This window comes from Ambystoma mexicanum, chromosome 11 (genome assembly GCF_040938575.1).
Source record: "Ambystoma mexicanum isolate Mex_15411 chromosome 11, UKY_AmexF1_1, whole genome shotgun sequence".
Taxonomy (NCBI): domain Eukaryota; kingdom Metazoa; phylum Chordata; class Amphibia; order Caudata; family Ambystomatidae; genus Ambystoma; species Ambystoma mexicanum.
In genome coordinates this window covers 1,308,958,430-1,308,979,010 of record NC_090934.1, presented here as the reverse complement: position 1 = coordinate 1,308,979,010, position 20,581 = coordinate 1,308,958,430, and positions in this window count along the sequence as shown.

The following is a 20,581-nucleotide window of genomic DNA, read 5'->3' as shown; positions in this document are numbered from 1 at the left end:
TTTAAACAATGAGATCTTCACTAAAACATTTTTAAAATGTAACTTTTACATCTAGGTTGATCCCATGTTCACAAATCATCTTTATATTTAATCTGAAGTACAACAAAAGCTAATTTTGGAACCTAATAATACACATCCTTTGATGCAACTGACGGGGAATGGCATTCTCATGCTTTTATGCTACTGATAAGGAATGACATAATCCTATTATTAAATCACTGATGGGGAATGAAATAATTCTGCCCTCACGTCACTATTGTTGAATGAAATACTTGTGCTTTTACGTCACTATTGGTGAATTAAATACTTGTGCTTTTATGCTAAGGACTGGAAATGAAATATAAATGCTTTTTTTAGTCCCTTCAGGCAGAGGCGGTGCTAGGGGGGGCTAAGGGGGCTACAGCCCCTGGTCTTTTGGTTGTAGCCCCAGATAGAATCTCAGGAGCTACAGCCAAAAGGCTAGCTAGCCCCCAGTCCCAACAGTTCCGACATCAGCTTAGCCCCGGGTCTTTTCCAGACCTAGCAACTCCCCTGCCTTCGGGTGAACGAAATATTACGGCTTTTACATCACTAATAAGGCATGACATACTTGTTTTACGTCTTTGATATGGAGTTAAATACTGAAATACTTATGCTTTTGTGTCCCTGATGGAGAATGAAATACTCATATGTATGTCGCTTGTAGGGATCGGAACGCTCCCCCTTTTTCTGTCTCTGATAGGGAATGAAATAGTCCCGTGTTTACGTCAATGATGGGGCCAGTTTTCTGTATGACTTTTCAGTTCGGCCATCAGGTAGCTCTTAAACCAGAACTCTTGCATTGGATTACATGCAGGAGGGAGATGGCAAACGAGGATGGACACATATAGGTGGGTGTTGTTTGGTTGTTTACCGACCCATTGACTGCCCTTTCTTATTCTTGTGGTCATTCCCACCCAATGTCTGTCCTTCCTCGCCCTAAACACATGCTCCTGGGATCTTTTTGACATTGCTCTAACAGGCATTTACAGCCTGATAGTGTTGTTGTCTGAGAGTTAAGGGCTTAATTGCAGCTGTAAATGGCTAGTGGTGAAACAAACATGACAGCCTTGACAAAGCCAGCCCTTTGGGCTTGTGTGTATGTATTAGATAGGCTTTTGCCAAGCACTGCTTTCATGTGCCAAGGTAACCCCATCATTTTCCAGCTGTTGCAGTCCTCTGGCCAGGTAGTAAGTTTATATTAGTGCCTGTCAAATGCCTTTCTTTTTTTTTTCTTTTTTTAAATTTATTTTGTTTACAATTGCCTTTCTCATACCTAAACGAAAGCCCACGCTGTTGGCTTTCCCACTGCGTGTTTATCTCGAGGAAAGTTGCTGTGTGTTTTTCGATTTAAACATGTGTTCGAATTAGTACTCTTTCCGTTCATTCACTGGAAGCAAAATTTAAGAACCTCTTCCTTTCATACATCTCTAAAAGGACGTATGTATGATGTAAAAAAATAACTTTAGTTTGAGTCTCGTTAAGGAGTCTATTAAATTAATTGCCCCGCCTCTTTTCCTTCTTTCCTGCTTTGAGGTTCTTCTGCAGCTTCGCTTTTCTAGCATTTCTCACTCTTTTATTTTATTAGGATTTGTAGGGCATAACTTGCTTTTTCTGGAACCCACGGTATAGTGCAGGGTCCTGCAACCTTTGGCTCTTCAGATGTTTTGGACTACAACTCCCATGACCCATTACCTTGACTATACTTACTAGGGTTGATGGGCGTTGTAGTTCAAAACTTCTGGAGAGCCAAAGGTCGCATACGTCTGGCAGGGCGTTGCTACTATTTTGGGTGCATGCATTTCTCCTTGCGTATACCGACTAATGAAATGATTTCAGTGTTAGAATCCTACCGCAGCCGCACATTGGAATAATTGTACTGCAGTGGTCGGGCTTCTTTATAGTTGCATGCCCTGATATGTACAGAAACGTATGCAGGATTTTAATAATCTATTGTTCGCACCTTTTATTCTTGATTTTACTCTTTAGTGCATTTCAACTGATTGAGTGTAGGTGAAGAGCAACATTTTAGAAATATCGCTATTTATCTGCGTATTAGCTTAAACTCCAGGTCACCTTATCACGTTGTTCTCCCTGTGTAATGAATACAGAGGGTGTAAAAGCACTCGGGGATGGACGATATTAAGCATGAAGGAACTGGTAGTTTCCAGCATCACATTGATCGAAGTGACACATTTCTCAAAGCAGAAAGGTATTAATTAAACATTCGAAGGTGACAAACCTAAGTTTCAAAAATAAAGACTGGAAAAATGAGGTGTTGTCAGGCTGAAGTGCTCATCTTAGCATGTTCAGTACAAGCCTTGCTTGAAGTTATTAACCCCTGCCTCAGATGCATCGTGCCATCGTCGGGGACACAGCAGGAGTACAGGCATGGGTGTCATTTAAGGGTCGAAAGTGGTCACAATTGCCCCCCTGCCCTGGTTTCCCTTGTGGCCTCTATGACACTTAAATTCTCATATTTTAGATCCGACATCATCCATGTTTGTAGCACCCACCTCGTATACACTTGCATCTGGCCACTGCTACCAAAACAAGACAATGAGCAACAGGCATTCTCTGACCCAGGAAAAGGTAGCACAGGCATCATTCAGGAGGTACCAGGAGTGGCCGCATCTCTGCTTCGGTAAGATCATGAAGTTATATGTGAGCCGCCCAAGATTTTAGAACTGCCCCCTGTGATTTTATTTATTTATTTATTTATTTATTTATTTACATTTGTAAAGCACACATCGGCCCTTAGGCATTGTGGTGCTGTTGCAGAAAACTTACTTGGTTGCGGTGGTATTACAGAGAGCCAAAGGCTGAGGAGTTCTTACAAAGCAATCCGGCTCAGAGGTCATATGATGTCACTTGCTCCTGTATGATGTCATCAATGAAACAAAGGGTTTGCAGTATCCCTTTCTCGAACCCTCCAGTCTTGGTAAAATGACACCAGCCATTCAGTCAAACATGCTGGAAAGTCGCCCGGAGTGAGCCCAACCCCTCTGAGGAGTATTTAGTGGGGATTTGCCCCCAAGAAAATCTGAAAAATATTGCCCAAAAGCTGGAACTTCAAAGCACCTTTGTTCATAGATTAGTATTAAGCAGTCATATAACAAAAACCTGAAGAGAACATCTAATGGCTAAGAGTGAGGAGAAACATACTGAACGCCTCACAATCATTCTAAATTCCAAAGGGCTGTGGAGGATCAGGAGAGAAAGACGTAAGACCTCAAAGTTACTGGCAGAGAAGGCAAGAAGAGGAGGAGAAGAAAAGCAGGCAGGATCAACCATAGTTGCTTACTTTGCACTTACGTCTGCTCTGAGGACGCTTCAAGGCCTCTTCACATGATCTGGTCAGAAAATGTAGTAGTTAGAACATTAGCTAAAAGTCTTCCCTCAAGCAGGCAGCAATATCTTACTATTCCTTCGGCAGTGGAGCAAATTGAACCCTCTGCCAACCAGTCTATGGTTGAGGCTGAAAACCTTTCATGCCAGACAGTCTTCTCTCTCTTTTTGTAGGGCAGATATCGAAGGAATTGCTGGTTTCCTTGTACCATAAAGATATCTAGGCTTGACCTGCACTTAGCTCCTTGGTTTTGGCTAAGTTTAACATTCTTGATGTTAAGCTCATACGTCAATGGGGCCAAATGGAGAAACCAAACAACTGGAAGATACATTTCTCCTAACACAAACCGCAAAAAACAACCAAAACAAGTGTATTAATGAAAAAAATGTTAAGTTAGAATGGAACAAAAACCGTACAATTGAGCTTTCTAGCCTTTTTGCAAAAGCTTCTAAACCCATGGGCAAGCAGTTGTCTTGCATACATTATTAAACTCTGATTTCGAATGATGGAATCCAATCGGCCCCCTAGAGTCAAAATATCATGCTTAGGCTGCAGATTAACTTTTGAGACCAGTCCAGGCACTGATAACTACACCCGCCAGGAATGGATTTATGGCCCTTTCTAAGATGTACATTCTGACGGTCCATTCCAAAAAAAAAACCCTTGATTAGATCTTTTGATTTCATCTGATTTCAGGTTCAGAAGCATCTTGACCATATGGACTTCCCTTTCGGATCCATTTCAGGTTGTTGGCTGCCATTTGTGCTCTGTTAAAGACTATGCTTCTAAGAATACTTTTCCCAGTGCCTCGTCTCAAACCTAGCAGGACAGGGTAGGGTGGAAGACCAGGAACAACTATAGCTGGCAGATGCTGCTAAACATCAAATCTGAGACGAGTGATTTTCGAGCTTTAGAAGCCTTGTTTGCTTCAGTCCAGTGCTGGTCAATGCTGCACTGCTCTGGTTTGTGGCTGGTGGCAGGTTCCTGGTTCTCTATTCTTAGTTTCTAGAGCCTAACTACTTGTTTTTTGGTCCTGAATCATGCGAATTCGACCTGAGTATGCTTATTGGTGACTTCCTCTACCTGGGTTCCTAGTCTAGCTACCTCTCTTTTACAATATGTACTTTACAGTGCTGCATCTTGCTCACTTCATTGCATCTCACACATGTATTTATTTATTTATTGTGCATTTGTAAGGCGCTTATCCATCAAGTAAATTGTGTTTCAAAGCACCCAAGTTAATTACTTCCACAGTACAAAAAGAAATCAGCCATGTCACATGGTTCCATCTTGACAACCCAGCTGGCTTCAGGAAAATACTGCTCCGATAGAAGCCTATTTTTGTTCCTTTCTCTTTCCTTCTCTGATGCAGAGAGGTTTTGGCCTTGTGACCGTGTATTCCCTGATCCTGTTCCTTGGAGTCTGTTCCTGGTTTCGCCTGCACATCAGGTATCATACCCTTGCCTATTGATTATTCGGTCTAGTAGCTGTTTTTCCAGCTCTTGTGTGAATATCTCTATTTTCTGCTCTATCGCGTATGCACTATACCTACTTGCTCCTTGTCTAGAGTCTTATGTGGTAAGTTATGCTCTCTTTGCTGTTTTAGCATTTCTGGGTCCCTGTTTGATGGAAAGGGTTTGTGGGGTTGGCGGGCACTCCAGGTGGCATTTCTTGCCCTTGTGGGTTTCTTTTTAAGTTGTCTTATATAATAACATGAAGGGTGTCATCTCACAGACCCTGTTATCCCTTGCCCCATATGTCGGTTTAGCTCTGACAGTACCTGCAACAGTAATTGTGGGTGAGGAGCTTGCTTACTTTCCTTGCAATCATAAGAAGCTTCTATGCACTTATCCCACTGAATGTTTCATATGTTTGTTTTTGTATCACTTTCTACTTGCACAACCTGGGCATTAGTTCATTGATCATTAGTTCCTGAGAGAATGTTCTTGGACACAAAATCACACACTGTGTAAAAAGGTATCCATTTCCCTTGCCATATCATGTGCCCATTGTTTCCTCATGATAGAATCTAGTATGAGTGCATCCGTTGCTGGCTTTGCAATATAAGACGCTACCTCATTGATAAATTATGAGCATAAAGCAGTGCCATCACACATCCTTGTCAGATGCCTACTGAAACGTCTAAGAGGGAGTTTTACTCGCCCCAATCCCCAAATCACCCCTCCATAACTAGTAGTATACAAAGATCAAAGGCCTGCTATTTTTATTATTAAGTGCATGTGGCTAAAATAAGCCTTTTGCACTATAGAATACAAAAAATGAAATAATACACTATTTATTCAACACATTTTTATCTTATACAATTAATAGACAATTATACGTTCATTGATAAAACTTAAAGTACAATATGTGTAATAATTAATTTGTTATTCATGTTATTATCAGTATCAAACTCTCTCGCCGCCAAGCAAGAATTTCCTGTAAAGTTTAGAAAGGCAATCTAGCAGGGATATAGGCCAGTAGTAGATAAATAACCTATCATATCATACCATATATCATATCACATCATATCATATCCTATCCCTTCTATGCTCCCTCTTTATTTCGACATCACTCCTGCAAACCTATTATATATGATCACACCGTTATATAATCAATAGGTGGGTGACCCATAATACAGGCTCAAGCTTAAAAAGTACAATTGGTAGGTTGTCAAAACCACGAGCCTCATCTAGCTTTTGGGCATCCAACGCACGTATAATCCCGGCAATGGAAAACATTAGACACCTATCACTGGAGGACATTATAAGACATAAGACAAATTGGGGGTTATTACGAATATGCCGGTCGGGTAATAAGGTGCTGGTAACAACGTGTATCTGCACCTCATCCGGACCTGCATACTCTGAGGCTGCCGGTAGGGGCAGTGAACTAGCGGTAGGCCGGTACTGCTGCGAGTGCAGGCCTCTACTGGCAGAAAAGTCACTGAAGCACCAACACCATTATTAACGGTGCAGTGCTTCAGTGGTTTCCATTGGACTCCATGGAATGGGAACATACTGCTATTGCAGGCACCTGTAATATCGGGTCCCGGTAACGGTAAGAGGAGTTTGCCGGCAACCCGACGGTAGAACCAGCGGGTTACCGGCAAACTCCTAATGAGGGCCAAAATGTATTTTATACTACAACCCTTGTGATTTGCTCAGTAAGACAAGCCTCCTTCTCCAAAGAGCTCACTAACATGTTTATCCCAGCTGGCCTCAGAAATAGTTCAATCTTGCAAGTTGGCATTTGACACTGAACCCTTCATTACAATGTTCCAGAAATCCCACCTGTACTTGCGCATGGTGGTACCTTGTAAAGCTCCCCAGTGAATCCATTTCACACTCCTCCTGCTTTTTAGCATTAAACAAATCCTTATACCTTTGCCTCAGTTCTCCTATATGACTAACCTCTGGGTTTTGGAAATTTTTGATAGTACGAGCAATTCATGTTTATAATCTTAAACTCATTATCAAACCAACATTAAGATTGTTGAGACTTTGCTCCAGTAGCCTTTGTTGTCGAGGCCTAACTATGGCTCATTATGAGTTTCCTGGTATCCTGTGGAAAATCCGGTGGGATACCGGGATACTGAATCTACCGTTACCAGCGCCTGACATCCCGGTATTACTGGGATATTCCAGGTGCTGGCAACTCTTGTAAATCCCCATTCCATGGACTCCATGGAGGGGAATGGCGGAATTACTGCCACCGGTAATGCCCGTGCTGGTCAGTCTGGCATTAATTTGCTGGTGGGGGCCTGATTTATCAGTGCCCCCACCGGCAAACTTGTGTTTTGTCTGTCTGGGAAAATGGCCAGTGATGGAATTACCAGCAATTTACCTGGACCGGCAAACGTGTAATGAGCTGCTTATCAGTAGCCAATTCGCCAGAATTGGGAGACTTAAGAAGGCTTTGAGCAGTGGCCCTAAACTGCAGGTTTAAGGGAAATGTAAATCCCTTGGTCCAATTCTGACCATTGCAACCAGTTGATACTGGAACTAGCAAGTGAGAACCTTTCATTACCCTCAATCAGTTAATGGTGTGCTCGGTTGATGTTTGATTTACTCAACCTCAGGATGATATGGGCTACGAATATGAAATAAATGACCGCTTATGCAGGAATAGGTTATCTGCATTACCAGTTTGAGTTGTAGAAGGAGATGTAGATTATTGGGCATTCACACCTTCTTATGCTGCACTGCACATGTAGCCCAAGAAGGCATTGGCAGGTATGTATCGGCCATCTTCGAATCCTGCAGGTGAACCTATGCGCTACCTACCGTGGCAATTTGCATAGGCTTTTTATTCAGGACTATGCAGAGAGTGCTTTCCAGCATAAAATAATTCCAGGAATTATGCATTGCTCAGGTACACATCATTTATGAACCATGTAATCCCTTGTATTCATGAATGTGTGCACCGTTGCAATATATAACAAGGCAAGTCCATTTGCCTCAATTGGGGTCTGCGAGAAAACATGCTTACGGGGGGGGTAAGGGGGTGTATGCATCATTGATGGCTGATATTCTGTGTACTGCTTTTCTAATCTTGCAAATGCATACAAGAACGCATTGCTGCTCGCCTTCCACACAGTGGAGGGTACTCCACTTTAATCAGGAGGGCCATCCTAGTGCCTCACTTAATGAACAGAAGGAAGTGGTATCTAAGCAAAATAACTCAGGTTCAAATATGCTTTTGCAAAATGGAGCTCATTAAACTCTTGACATCTTGATCCTTTAAGATTTTGCACACATTTCCAATTAAGCTGAAGCATTTACAAGATGCACTTCGCTGTGTTAATATTTGAGATTTCAGTTTTGCCACCCCTGGCAAGAGCATGCAGGCAAGACCTCTGAAGTGCAATTAGTTCTAAAAGGGGGTGGCAGACACGTCCTTTGCACGGTTTATTTATTTGTTTGCTACATTTGATATAGCGCCCAAACGCGGAGGTATCATGGCGCTTGTACAAGTATATGGTTGCAGTCAAAACAAGGTAATGAGCATAGAAAGAAACATATTAGGCAGTGTGGGTATTATCTCGTGACATGTGCCACTTTGCTCTGGCATTTAGCAGGGGACTGTCACATGGATTCACTAGCTATCACAAAACCTCTGCGTACCTAGAATGACCTCCACTGCAAACATCTGCCCATATTGTCCTCAGAGTTCTTTGGGGTCCTCCACCTCCTGTAGGATATGAGGGCATGGGTGTGGTTACAAATAAGAATGACCTGTTGGCGAGACCCAGTGGAGAGGGATTATATTTTCAAGTGGTAAGGGACATGCACTGCCCTGTCTGTGATGAGGTTCAAAGGAATGGGCAAACTCAGTAGCTTGAATTCCAAGCCCTTTATATATAAACTGATACAGTGAGTGGGGAGCCAATGAAGGGAGTAGGCACGAGGTGCAATGAAAATATCAAGATCCCTCCAGTGATTGGGACTAACTAAAAATACAGGAAAAACTGAAAGTTCAAAATTGCTTCGGCATTTCCCTTTCCAGGTGGCTATCGTGTAACACAAGAAAGTCTTTAACACAGTCTCTCTTTTTACTACAAGCAAGTCTTCCTCTATGTCTTGTACTTGCCTGCTTCTTTGGCAGTTCGCAGCTACCACTGGTTTCCTGGGGACAGCTCACCATTCCTCCTCCCTTTTCTCTGTGGCTTGCCTTTATTGGTCTCTGCTCCCCACTGGTGGTTCTTCCAGATGGTCGACCACAGTAGATATGCTGGGGTTTTGGTTAAAAACAAGGTAGGGGCCTGGTTCAAGAGTGTGGCAACTCCCAGAGTCCTTGCAGTGAACCAGGGGAGTTTGCTATTGGAAAAGGCTGGGTAACTACTCTGCAGTCTCCTCATTGGCTAGCGATGCCTTACTTTATTCCCAGGGACTTGGCTTCTCTCGTAGCATTCTCAATTTCCGTCCGCTATTCTATTCTACTGACTTCTTCCTCACTTTCTGTTAGTTGTTCCCTCTCTGAAGGTACCTTCTGCGCCTCTGTGCTCCCTCACCCTCGTATGCTCTCAAACTTTCTTTCTCGCTGTTCAATGGTACCCTTTTATGTTAGTATCTCTGCAAAATGCCTCTGCCTCCTTTTCACTACTCTCTCCTTCCATGCCCACCTCTGATCTGTCTACTCCCCATCCCCATTCTCTTTACCACCTTCTTCACTGTGCTCAACTCCTTCGACCCTCCCAGCATTATCGTGCTCTTCCTCCCTTCAGACACTACTAATGCTATTCTCCATATCCCTCTTCTTGCTCTCACTCTTCTTACCTCTTTGAGGGTTTTTGTCCCTGCTATCATCTTGTTTTTCCTTTGAGCACCCCCCACCTCCATACAAATTTCACTCTGAAATTCTTCATCTGTCTGAGCACCTACTTCACTCCTTCACTCCTCTGAGTGGCAACTTTCTCCTTAATAGTGTTACCCTATTTGGCCCCCACTCTTCCTTGTCTTTTGCTCCAGCTCTCTGGATGTTTCAGCCATGTGTCCTGGATCTCTCCTCCAGGCCCGAGGGTCCAGTATTGTCCAGCCTCCTGAAACTCTCCTCAAGTCTCCTGGGTCATGCTCAGTCTCTTGTTTCGGATTCAAACTTCTGTAAATTAACTCCTGTGCTCTCTCTCCGCTCTCAGATATTCTGAGCCTACTTCGAACATTTCCCTGTCAGGTGGCGCTTGTGCACTTTTACAGGGCTTTGTTCCCACCTTCCAGCTTTTTCCCGGTGGAAGGGTTTTGGTGTGTTAGCCGGGATGAGCACTGACTGGCAAGCTCTGCCCTGGAAGTGGCTTGCATCCCTTATGTGAGACTTGGGATTGCCTTGTCCCTCTCATTGGGCTGTGCCCACTTTGCCTGCCACACCCTGGCCCTGCCTTCAATCCTCTCTCTTGGGTAAAGGAACTCAGGTGTCTCTCTTCAGGCAGCTGCTGTGTAAATTGGCACTGGGCCCCACCCTCGTGGATGGCTTCCATTTCTGATGCAGCCCTTGAGGTTGGCCAGTCCCGGCTCCTCTTGGGAAGTCCTCTCTCTGGTTGTCACACCCTACCTAACCCTGCCCTAATAGTGGACACCCCTTGGCCAATCTGTTGCTAATTCTATAAGAGTTGAGGATTTGTGTAGTGGTCAACTGACAGATTATGGCATTTCCCATCCTAACTCAGGCCCCTCTCTTCCTCACAGTAGACTTAAAATGGATTGCTGCATCCATGCATGGGGGCCCAGACTTGAATTCCCTTAAAGTGACAGTATCTACAGAGTCTGCCACTTCTGTGGAAGCTAAACACTGTGCTTTAAGGTTAGGGAGATCGTGGTTTACCTTACCCAAAATGCTTTCCACTGCCCTTACCAATATGGTCTCCACTACCCAGTGTAAGGGCAATGTCCTTAAAAGGGGCCCCTGTTCCAAGTTATCCCCATGTGACTGTCTCCTGCCTATGAACGAGGACCAAGTGAGGGTAATATGGAGATCCTGCCTTTTCAAACCATGGGCCATAATCCTCTAGCTTGGATCAGTAAGAGGCCCCCTTGGTCAGCCCAGTAAAGGTCCTCAGAACACAGGCAAGTAACTTTGCCACAGCACACTTTTTTTAAACTTTCTTTATTATTTTAATAGAAACCAACGCACAAATACATGAATAATCCCCAAACACACCCACCCCAGCACCCCAACACAAGACTCCCAATGTATCATCCCAGTTGATCTCCAGTATTAAGTTTGAACACAAGGCTCCACCATAAACGTGGCCATGTCCAGAAGAAAGTAACCATTACGCATGCCAAACCTCAGGGTAATAGAGTACATTCTCCTCTTATCTATCAGAGGAAGATCCGGAGGATTGCGTAGCATTCATCCTGTCCATTTGGTTTTGCCTGTACGGGGGCCAATAGTCGAATGGCTGGCTAGTGCTCGGGAGTGTTAAAGCCAACATAGACTCCCGTTGCTCACAAAGGTCCATGCAGTCTGACCATCTAGAAAAAGTAGTGGGGGGTCACCTTCCCCCATGTCCTAGCCACCAGGTACCTGGAGACCACTGAAGCCATGCCCAACCATTTTTTTTCAGTGCGTGTACCCCACTCAATCAACGCCAATAGGCAAAGTTCAGGTGTGTATGCTCGCGATGATGGCAACATTTCTGACATGACTTCTTCAATCCTCCCCCAGCAGGATCTAATATTGGGGCAGCTCCAGCAGACATGGGAAAAAATCAGCTCAGTCCGCACCACACCTTTTACATGCAGATGACCGGTCAGAGAAGAATTTGCTGATTGCCAACGGGGAATAGTATGCCTGGTGAACGTATTTGTAATGAACCAGCCTATATTGTGATTTCAAGGAGATATATCGTGCCTGCAAGCAGACGGACTTCCATTGCACCCCACTCAGTGTTTTCCCCAATAAAGCCTCCCATGCATTCTTACATGCCAATTCCTGCACCACCTTCTCGCTCCTCACTAGTTTATAGATGGTAGACAACAACTTCCCCCCAGACACAGGTTGAGCTATATAGCATAAGGCCAGTGGAGTAGAAGGGGGTCGTGGAAATTCCGGCCGTTTAGCCCTGATAATGCCCCGCAGCCTGTAATAGTGCAATAGTGCCACAGCATCCGTACCACCTCTAGCGCTCAGTTCGTCCCACTATATAAAGCGCCCGTCCTGTATCAGATCCCCCAGGGTTTGTATTCCTAATGCTTGGAACTCATGCGTAAGCGGAATCCCAACCACGTTATACACTGGTAGCTCTGGAAGAAAGTGGGACGTGGACTGCAATAACTGGTTCAGCTTTCCCCAGGCCCTGCACGTTATCTCCAAAGGTTGCATTTCACCCCTCGGGACTGGTTCTCTCTCACCCCAAAGCAAACCCATTAGAGCATCCGGGTATGCAAGAGCTTTATCCAACACGGTATGTGGGGATTCTGAGCTGGGAGGGTTCCACCCATATACGTATTGTGCCTGTGCATCAAGATAATACAAATATAAATCAGGGTATTTCAGGCCGCCCATTTCATACGGCCGGGCGAGAGTGTCGTAGGCTATCCTGGGTTGCTTACCCGCCCACACCAACGCGTTAGCAACTTCCTAACACAAGTCCAGTAACGAGCAGGGGGCCATACTGGGACATTATTATATATATATACAGACAGAAGTTTAGGGAGTATCACCATTTTTGCCAATGCCACACGGGTGGCCTGCGAAAGTGGCAAACGTATCCACGCCTCCACCTTCAGCTCCAGGTGCTCCAGCGGTGTCACATAATTATCTTCATATAGCTTATCCCTTACAGTGGACACCACAATCTCCAGTTCCCGTATGCCTGCCGGGCGCCATTGAAAACCATTGCCCACATCAGTTCTCTGGACTCCTGGGGTTAGGGGAGGACCTTAGGTTTTTCCCAGTTGATCCTAAACCCGGATAGCTCCCCAAACCTGGTCACCTGCTGCATCAACAGGGGAAGGTTGTGGCGCGGGTGTTTAACGTAAAGAAGAACATCATTGGCATGTAATGATATGATGGAAAGATGTCTACGTGCCTAGATCCCGCGCTGAGCGTGCAGCTCCCATATATGACACGCCACGGGCTCCATTGCTAAAGCAAGCAAAGTTGGAGAAAAGGGGCATCCCTGCCTTGTGCCGCGTGTGGGATATATCTGCGCTGAGATAAGCCCGTTAGTATATATCGCCGCTCTCGGGGTCGAGTAAAGCAGCCTGATCCAATTGATATACGTCAACCCTGGGCCAGATAGGCCAAGCACCTTGAAAAGGAAGGGCCATTCAACTGAATTGAACGCCTTTTCAGCATCTAATGCTGCTACTACCATCGGTATTTCAGGGTTAACATTATGCATAAGGGTAAACAAACATCTTAAATTGTTTTGAGTGGAGCGCCCAGGGATGAACCCAGCCTGATCTGGAAGCACCAAAGCCGACATGTGAGGGAGTATACGATTTATTTAAAAGGATCTTAGCCAATATCTTATCTGTGTTTATAAGCAAAAGGGTCCGGTAAGATCAGAGACACAGAGGTTCCTTGCCCAGTTTTAGCCACACCGTGATTAAAGCGGATCTTGTAGACTCCGAGAGGGTGCCACTCGAACATTGCAAGAAGATGGGGAGTGACACTGTCTATGTACACCTTGTAGAATTCGGCAGTGATTTCATCAAGGCCAGGGGCCTTCCCACTGGGGAGCGATTCTATAGCCTTGCGAATCTCCTCTTCTGTAATGGGTCAATAAGGGTGCACCCCTGTTCAGGGCCCAACCATCCCAAGGCCACTTCATCCAGATACCGCAATAGAGCATCATGCCCAGGCATGGGCCGAGACGTATATAACTGCTCGTAGAAGAGGCAGAATACATCATTGATCCCCTCAATATCCCGTATACAGTTCCCATTCCGGTCCATGATTTCAGAAATACCGGCAGATGGGTGCTCCCTGCAAATGGCCCAGGCCAGTGTCTTACCAGGCCCATCTCCCTCCCAATATTGTGCCACCTGTATCGGGTCCCACAAATATCTGTCCTCATCACATGCCAACTCACGTAATCTCTCCCTGTTCACCCTTAATTCTTTACGCAGTTCAGGCGTATCTTGAATACACTGCTGTTTTTCGCCCTCTTTGATAACATCCTCCAGTTTCCTCATGGACCCCCTAATGGCCCTTAACATCCCCCTCTCTCTGGAAATACAGCACCCACATATGTAAGCCTTAAAGGCTTCCCAGATTATACCCAGGTCCAGGCCCGAGACTGAGCCTACATTAGCCCGTATCTATATCCTCTCCTATTTCAGTCGTAAACGCTCCATCACCAAGGGCTGCAGCCCTAAAGCACCCATGCAACAATTTAGGCAATTGTGTAGCAGGCTCAAATCTGACCAGTACCGGGGAATGGTCAGATAGCGTCCGGGGCAGGATAGTGGCTTCCGTGACCGCTCTAAGAATATGAGTAGAGGACATCACATAATCTATTCTAGACAAACTCCCGTGCACCCCAGAGTAAAATGTGTATTCCCTAACAGTGGGATGCAAAGTGCGCCACACATCATGTAGATCATGCTTCTGCGAGACGCTACCCCACGCTTTGGCCGCCTGTTAGAGGGAGAGCTGAGTCATCATAGTTCTGTCCATTGCTAGTTTGAGGGCTAAATTGAAATCTCCAACCCAAAGTATTTCGTACTCAGTAAACTTATGAAGATGACTGGCGCATACAGGAGAGAATTTTGGTGAATCCGTATTAGGTGCATAAACATTTATAACCAGGAGCCTTATTCCAGATATCTCACCTGCTAATAATAGAAACCTGCCTCCCTCATCCCACACCTGCTCATGCAGTTTAAATTGCAGTGATCTGTGTATGTAAGTGGCAACCCTCCTAGAATGGGAAGAAAAGGATGAGCCATATCTGTGAGAGCCCCACCCAGCAAGGCTAGGATGGGAGTCACCCCTGGCGAGGTGAGTCTCTTGTAAACATAATATATTTACCCCATGGTTTCTACCATAGTTGGCCATCAGCTGCGTCTTCTTGTGGAAATAGCTTTTCTGAAGCTATTTAAACCACACCTGACTTGAAAAACATGCTTCCCGTTACTTTGCAATCCTGCAACGTGGTGCTCATCGTGTTCAGCGTTACCTGCGAACCTCGAAAGAACAGCATCTGAAAAAACAAAAGGACATCGTTAATAGCAGCAGTTTACCTGTGATTCCATCGCTAGCTGCCCTCTGCTTCTGCAAACAGCATCCAAGGATCAGCAAGCCTCCCGGACCGACGGTTCTGCAAAAAGGAGAGAAACAGGACATTTGACATTTTACATTCGTGCCGGAAGCTTACCTCACTAGTCGCCCATCGACCAGCATCGCCTTGAGACTTCTTGCTCCGGGTGAGCACCGCAACCTGCGGGAACAAAAAGACAACAGGTTAGCAAAGGCAAGGCATCATAACGCTGCGCATAGCGCCTACTTACCGCATCAAGGCGCTCTCGATGCACCATCACCTACCGGCGAGTCCCAACGTTCCACAGCGAACTTCCGCGCACCTAAGGAAAGAGAAAAGACATTACTTAAACCAAAGAAAGGCATACAAGTATAACAGTAAAAAGACCTACCTGAAAGACTCAAAAGGGACGGCATCAGTGAAGTAACTAGATCGCACTCGCCCATAAAGGACAACGCGCCCCTGCCAAGAAGGCAGGATGGAGAGCACGTCAAAACCCATAACAAGGTGAGGAAAGGTCCGGGGAGGGGCTGCGGGCTTACAGGGTGTTGGGAGGCTCTTACCCTAGTTGCCCAGTCTTGAACCTTGCCCACCTGTATTCCAGGCAGAACTTCTCCGCTGATCATACCTGGGAGCAGGCTGAGAAGAATACAAGAGTCCCCACAGCTGGGTGGCGCCCCCGTGGATACCAGGTGAGCGTAACACACCACCGACATGGGTGAACATTACAGACCCTGTGCCCCCGTCATATAGCACATTCCAAAAGTTCTCCATGCGCATCTGAAATGAAGTCGGATTCCCCCCAAACCAACATAACAAGAAAATCAGAACATTAACCCCGCCCTTGCCCCTTCCCGCCCATGCCAGAAACAGGAACATACCGGTTCCCCCAACCATCCCCCTCCCTTCCCCAACCATTACCAAATTACACCGCAGTGTCTACGGCAACTGGGGCTCTGAGGGCAATGACCAAAATTAAACATTCCCCACCTTTCCACCCACGCACCCCAAATATAGGATTGCCAAGGCTCTCCTCTGGGCATTGCATTTTATCGTCTCACAGGATATCAGCCTCGATCAAGGCGGATGCCGCGATGACCCCCCTGGCTCCGGTAAATTTCTGGCAAACTTTTCCACTGCATCCGGAGTGGTAAAAAATACAGCCGAACCATTGTGCTGCACACATAGCCTGGCCGGGTACATCATGGAGTACTTCATTCCCTTACGTCGTAGGATATTTTTGCCCGTTTGAAAGGTCTTCCTTTGATCCTGGACTGCAGGGCTAAAGCCCGGAACAGCCGTATGGTGGTGCCTTCCTATCGTACCTCCCCCTTCTCCCAGGCTGCCTGCAATATGGCGTCTCTGTCACGGTAGCAGAAAGTTCTCGCTATGATTGGGCGCTCCGGGGCACCAGGCTGCGGTCTAGCTGCCAGTGAGCGGTGAGCGCGCTCCACCATAAACATACCGGATAGGGAGGGGTTGTCAAGTATATCCAGCAGCAGCCGTTCTACAAATTGTTCCATATTATCTATATTTGTGGATTCTGGCACACCGGTAATTCTAATATTGTTCCTCCTCGAGCGCCCCTCCCAATCCTCATTCTTGGCTGCAATCTTTTTAACCATTTGCTGCAGAGTAGAAACCTCGTGCTGGAGGGTTGCAACGCTATCTTCGGTAGTCCCAATCCTCTGCTCCGCTTCCTCCATACGCCCGCAGAGCTTCTCTATCTGCACAGCTGAGATGTCCACTTTGCACATAAGGGCGTCTATCTTGACCCCAAGTGTATCAGTGCTCCCTTTTACTGCTAGCAAAGTCTGGTTCAGGGCAGCCATATCAACTTGTTCAGAGACTGGTGTTTGCGAGATGCCGGCGGGGGACTGGGCCTGGTCTGTGTGGGTGAAATGGTCCATCCTAGCCTGCTTCTTCTGGTTGCCCATATTACCCAATACAGGGATTTTCCAGGGCGCCCCCACAATACCAATACCAGCAGTGCAATCACCAGTACCAGGTCCAGGTCAGTCACTGTACTTGGTCAGCAGTTTAGTCCACTCCCCAATACTTGCCCACCGTATGTGAGGGTAGTCTTAACAGTGAGTGGCCTTTGTTTCACGAGAGTGCAATTTGCCCCACCCATACTCTCGGATCCGACCGAAGATGCCCAAGAGCATCTGGTTCCCCCTTCGCAAACCCATCAGGCTGTCTTGCTTTGTTCCTCCTGCAGTTTAGGGGTGCTCTAACCTTGGATTAAAGTCACAATGGGGCTCAGGCACCAGCACTCAAGCCAGGTTCTCCAGCTCCAGGTGGGGTCCGCAGTCCAGGCTCAGGCCGCAATGCAAGCCACCAACCAGATGCCAGTTGGCTATATTGCGAGCTGTCCTACAGAACAACCGCCCTCCTGCAGACTCCTAATGCCACCCCGTGTCTAGGGTGGATCCAACCCCCACCTCGTTTCACATGCAGTAGAGCTCCCTGGGCCATCAAGGAGTGCCACTAGCAATATCCAGTGAGCTGTCAGGGGGCAAAGTCACCCCAGCTTGTCCTCTGGTCAGTCACAAAGGTGCCTTTAGTGCCGGGGTCTTATAATCCACCTCTGAGGAGATCCAGGCAGCCCAAAGAAAGGAAGACCAGTCTCACCTGAGGACAAACTCCAGTGCGCAGTGATGCACCCGCGGCCCGTCTCAGCTCCCGCGATCAGGAGTCAGGCCTCTCAGCTGCTCATCCACTGCAATAGCGATCCGGACTCACCAGCTATAGCCTCACAGCTCGTGCCGGACTTGCAGCCATGTACCGCCGTCCTCCATGACAGGGGGCGCCTCTCTCCCTCTCCAAGGCCCGGACAGAGGGTCCTCCCAGCGCGCCGACACGCACAGGCCGCTTTGCCCTCTGCAGTTCTCTCAACTGGGGAGACTGCCCCTTCCCCGTTCACCTAGGCCATGTGCCGCAGCTCCACACCTCTCCGCTACGGTCTCCCAGGATGTCAACTCACGGCAGCACTTCGTCCACTGCCGCCCGGAAGGTTAGTTGCCTCACTGCCGATGTCACAAGGGAGCGGGGACAGGGGGAACAGGATATTTTATGATGATTTCTACCTGCCATTGCCAGAGCTTTTCAGGCAGCGGCCTTCTTGGTCAGCTGCGCAACAGCGCCCTTGTCACAGCACTCTTGAGAACGCTATAATGGGAGAAAGACCTGATGTCCTCCAACTAGCTCTCTAGCTGAACTGCTGAAGCATGTACAAGTGACCGCAGAATGTGAAACCTACACTTCACTTCGCCATGGAGCATTGACAAATCCAAAGCGATGATGCGGAGCACCATGGAAACAGTCCTACCACCCACAGCATGTGAATGCCTATTCAAGATGAAAGATGAGCTTAATAAAGGCCCAGACCACATATCCATGGGTTTGGGCGTGGGCAAAAGAAACGGTAGAAAACCAGCGAGCCTGACAAGTCTGAATTTCAGTGTAATAATTATCCACACATGCATAAGACGCTTAGGGTGGTTCCAGGAGCCGCGGACAAGAACCCCATATAAGCCAAGAGGATGGAGTGAAGAATGTGAGTGATTTTAGAAGGAGCCAGACCACTGCAGAGAGGTGTGGTAGGACAGAGAAGAAGCATGTGTTGGAGGAGCAGGATGCTGCTGCATGGGGTGAGGTGGTCGATAGAAGGGAGAGGAAGTGGAGAATAAGACAGAGGGAGGGTGATTAAGAACAGCAGGAGGAGGTAAGTGGAGAATGGGGAGTAGGTGATGAATAGGAACAGGAGAAGGATAGAGGTGGCAAAAGGAAGAATTATGGGGGCAGGGGATAAAGAGTGTATTGGTGGGGAAAAGCCAAAAGAGGATATTGAAGCTAACATCCGATGGAAGGAAATGACAAACTTTTAAGGGGAAAGATGTAGGGGAAGAAGAGGGAAAAGAGGAGGAGTAGAGAAACTAAGGAAGAAATTGGAGGAGTGATGGAATGAAAGCGGCCCTGCTGTCAGCCTGTGGGACTAGCGAGGAGAAAGAGTGGATCTGTGAGCACACAGAGAAGTTTTGAAGAGGCACAGACTAAGCTGAGGACGAGGGGACTCGGGTAGGTTAGAATGTCCTCTTAGAAATTACACAGTTATGACTTGGCAAGGAGATAAATAAGGGTGGTGTGTAAGGAAAAGTGCCAGAGTCTGGGAAGGTGTGAGGCCACCCAATCTCTAACTCCAGAGATGTTTGTCCGGCCAGCGCACGGGTGAAAGTTCTGGGGCAGGGCACCTTCTCACTCCAACCTGACCCAGCCAGCAGGGAAACCCAGTTGACAGATAGCCTGGTGGAAGATCTGGGGCTCGGCCTGTTGATATGGAGATACTTCAGAGGCCAGGAGCACAGCCTAGCAAGGGACACACATAGAACCCTGAGGCTAGGGTCCAGGGTTCTCCCCATGAGCCAAGGAAGAAACACTAAACACCACAAACAACGGAAAGAACTGCTACAAACGGAGCGTGGGGAAACTCAAACCTCCCCCCCATCCCTCACACTGTGAGTGATTGAAAGACTTATATGGGAAGTGTAAGTGACTTCAATCCAGCACTCCAACTAAGTCAATGCTTAGGATGGGATGCCCAATGGAAGCCCTTATTTATATATTTTTATGTCAAAGTTCTTTAAATCTGGATGATGAACTCTTATATAACGCCCCTCTCTTTGAATCCCCCTGACCTCACTGAGCCAAGAAGTAGGTTTGTTTTGCAAATTAAAAGGTTTATTTAAAGAATTAAACAATATATATATATATATCACACTTTTATGAACAAAATAATATCTGAATAGCACACTTATGAATATGGACGGTAATCAACAATGGGTAATATTACAGTCTCAACAATCTCTTTAATCAGTAAGGAGTAGGAATAGGAAGGATTAGGTAGCAAAGAATACTTTTATGGTTCAAGGAAATGCAAGATGGAAAGAATGCAACACAGAAATAAACTTGATATGATTTCAGCAAAAGATAATATGATCACTTTTTCCCTTGTGACTACTCACTCCCCCCACTATGCAGTATGAAGAGATGGAAATGAGGGCACACAGGTTTGAAGAATACAATCAATAATGCAGTTCAATCCCAGTTCCCCCAGCAAGCTTAGAGAAAACAGGTATGATTTTAAACAGGCCAAAATACTTTTGAATGTGATTGCAATGAATGGGAAAATATGCCAAAATGATTTTAATTCACTAAATGTGATCCAGAATAAGTGAGAGTTACTTTGGATTGGTACAGGTCAACACTAGCAATGGTTCATGAATGATTATCAGATTGAAAATGAAATTCAACAGTTGCAAACAAGAAACAGCTATTCTGACATGTGTTGAAATTGAGCTAAATTGCAATTTGCGGCAATTGTTCTGCATGCGTATAATGCCGTTTTAGGTTTCATGGAAAGCTTAGGATCGTAGCTTCAAAATGACAGTGAAATTTCGGTTCTAGGACATGCGGTTCAAAAGTTACGGAGGTTTTTGTGAAGGTAG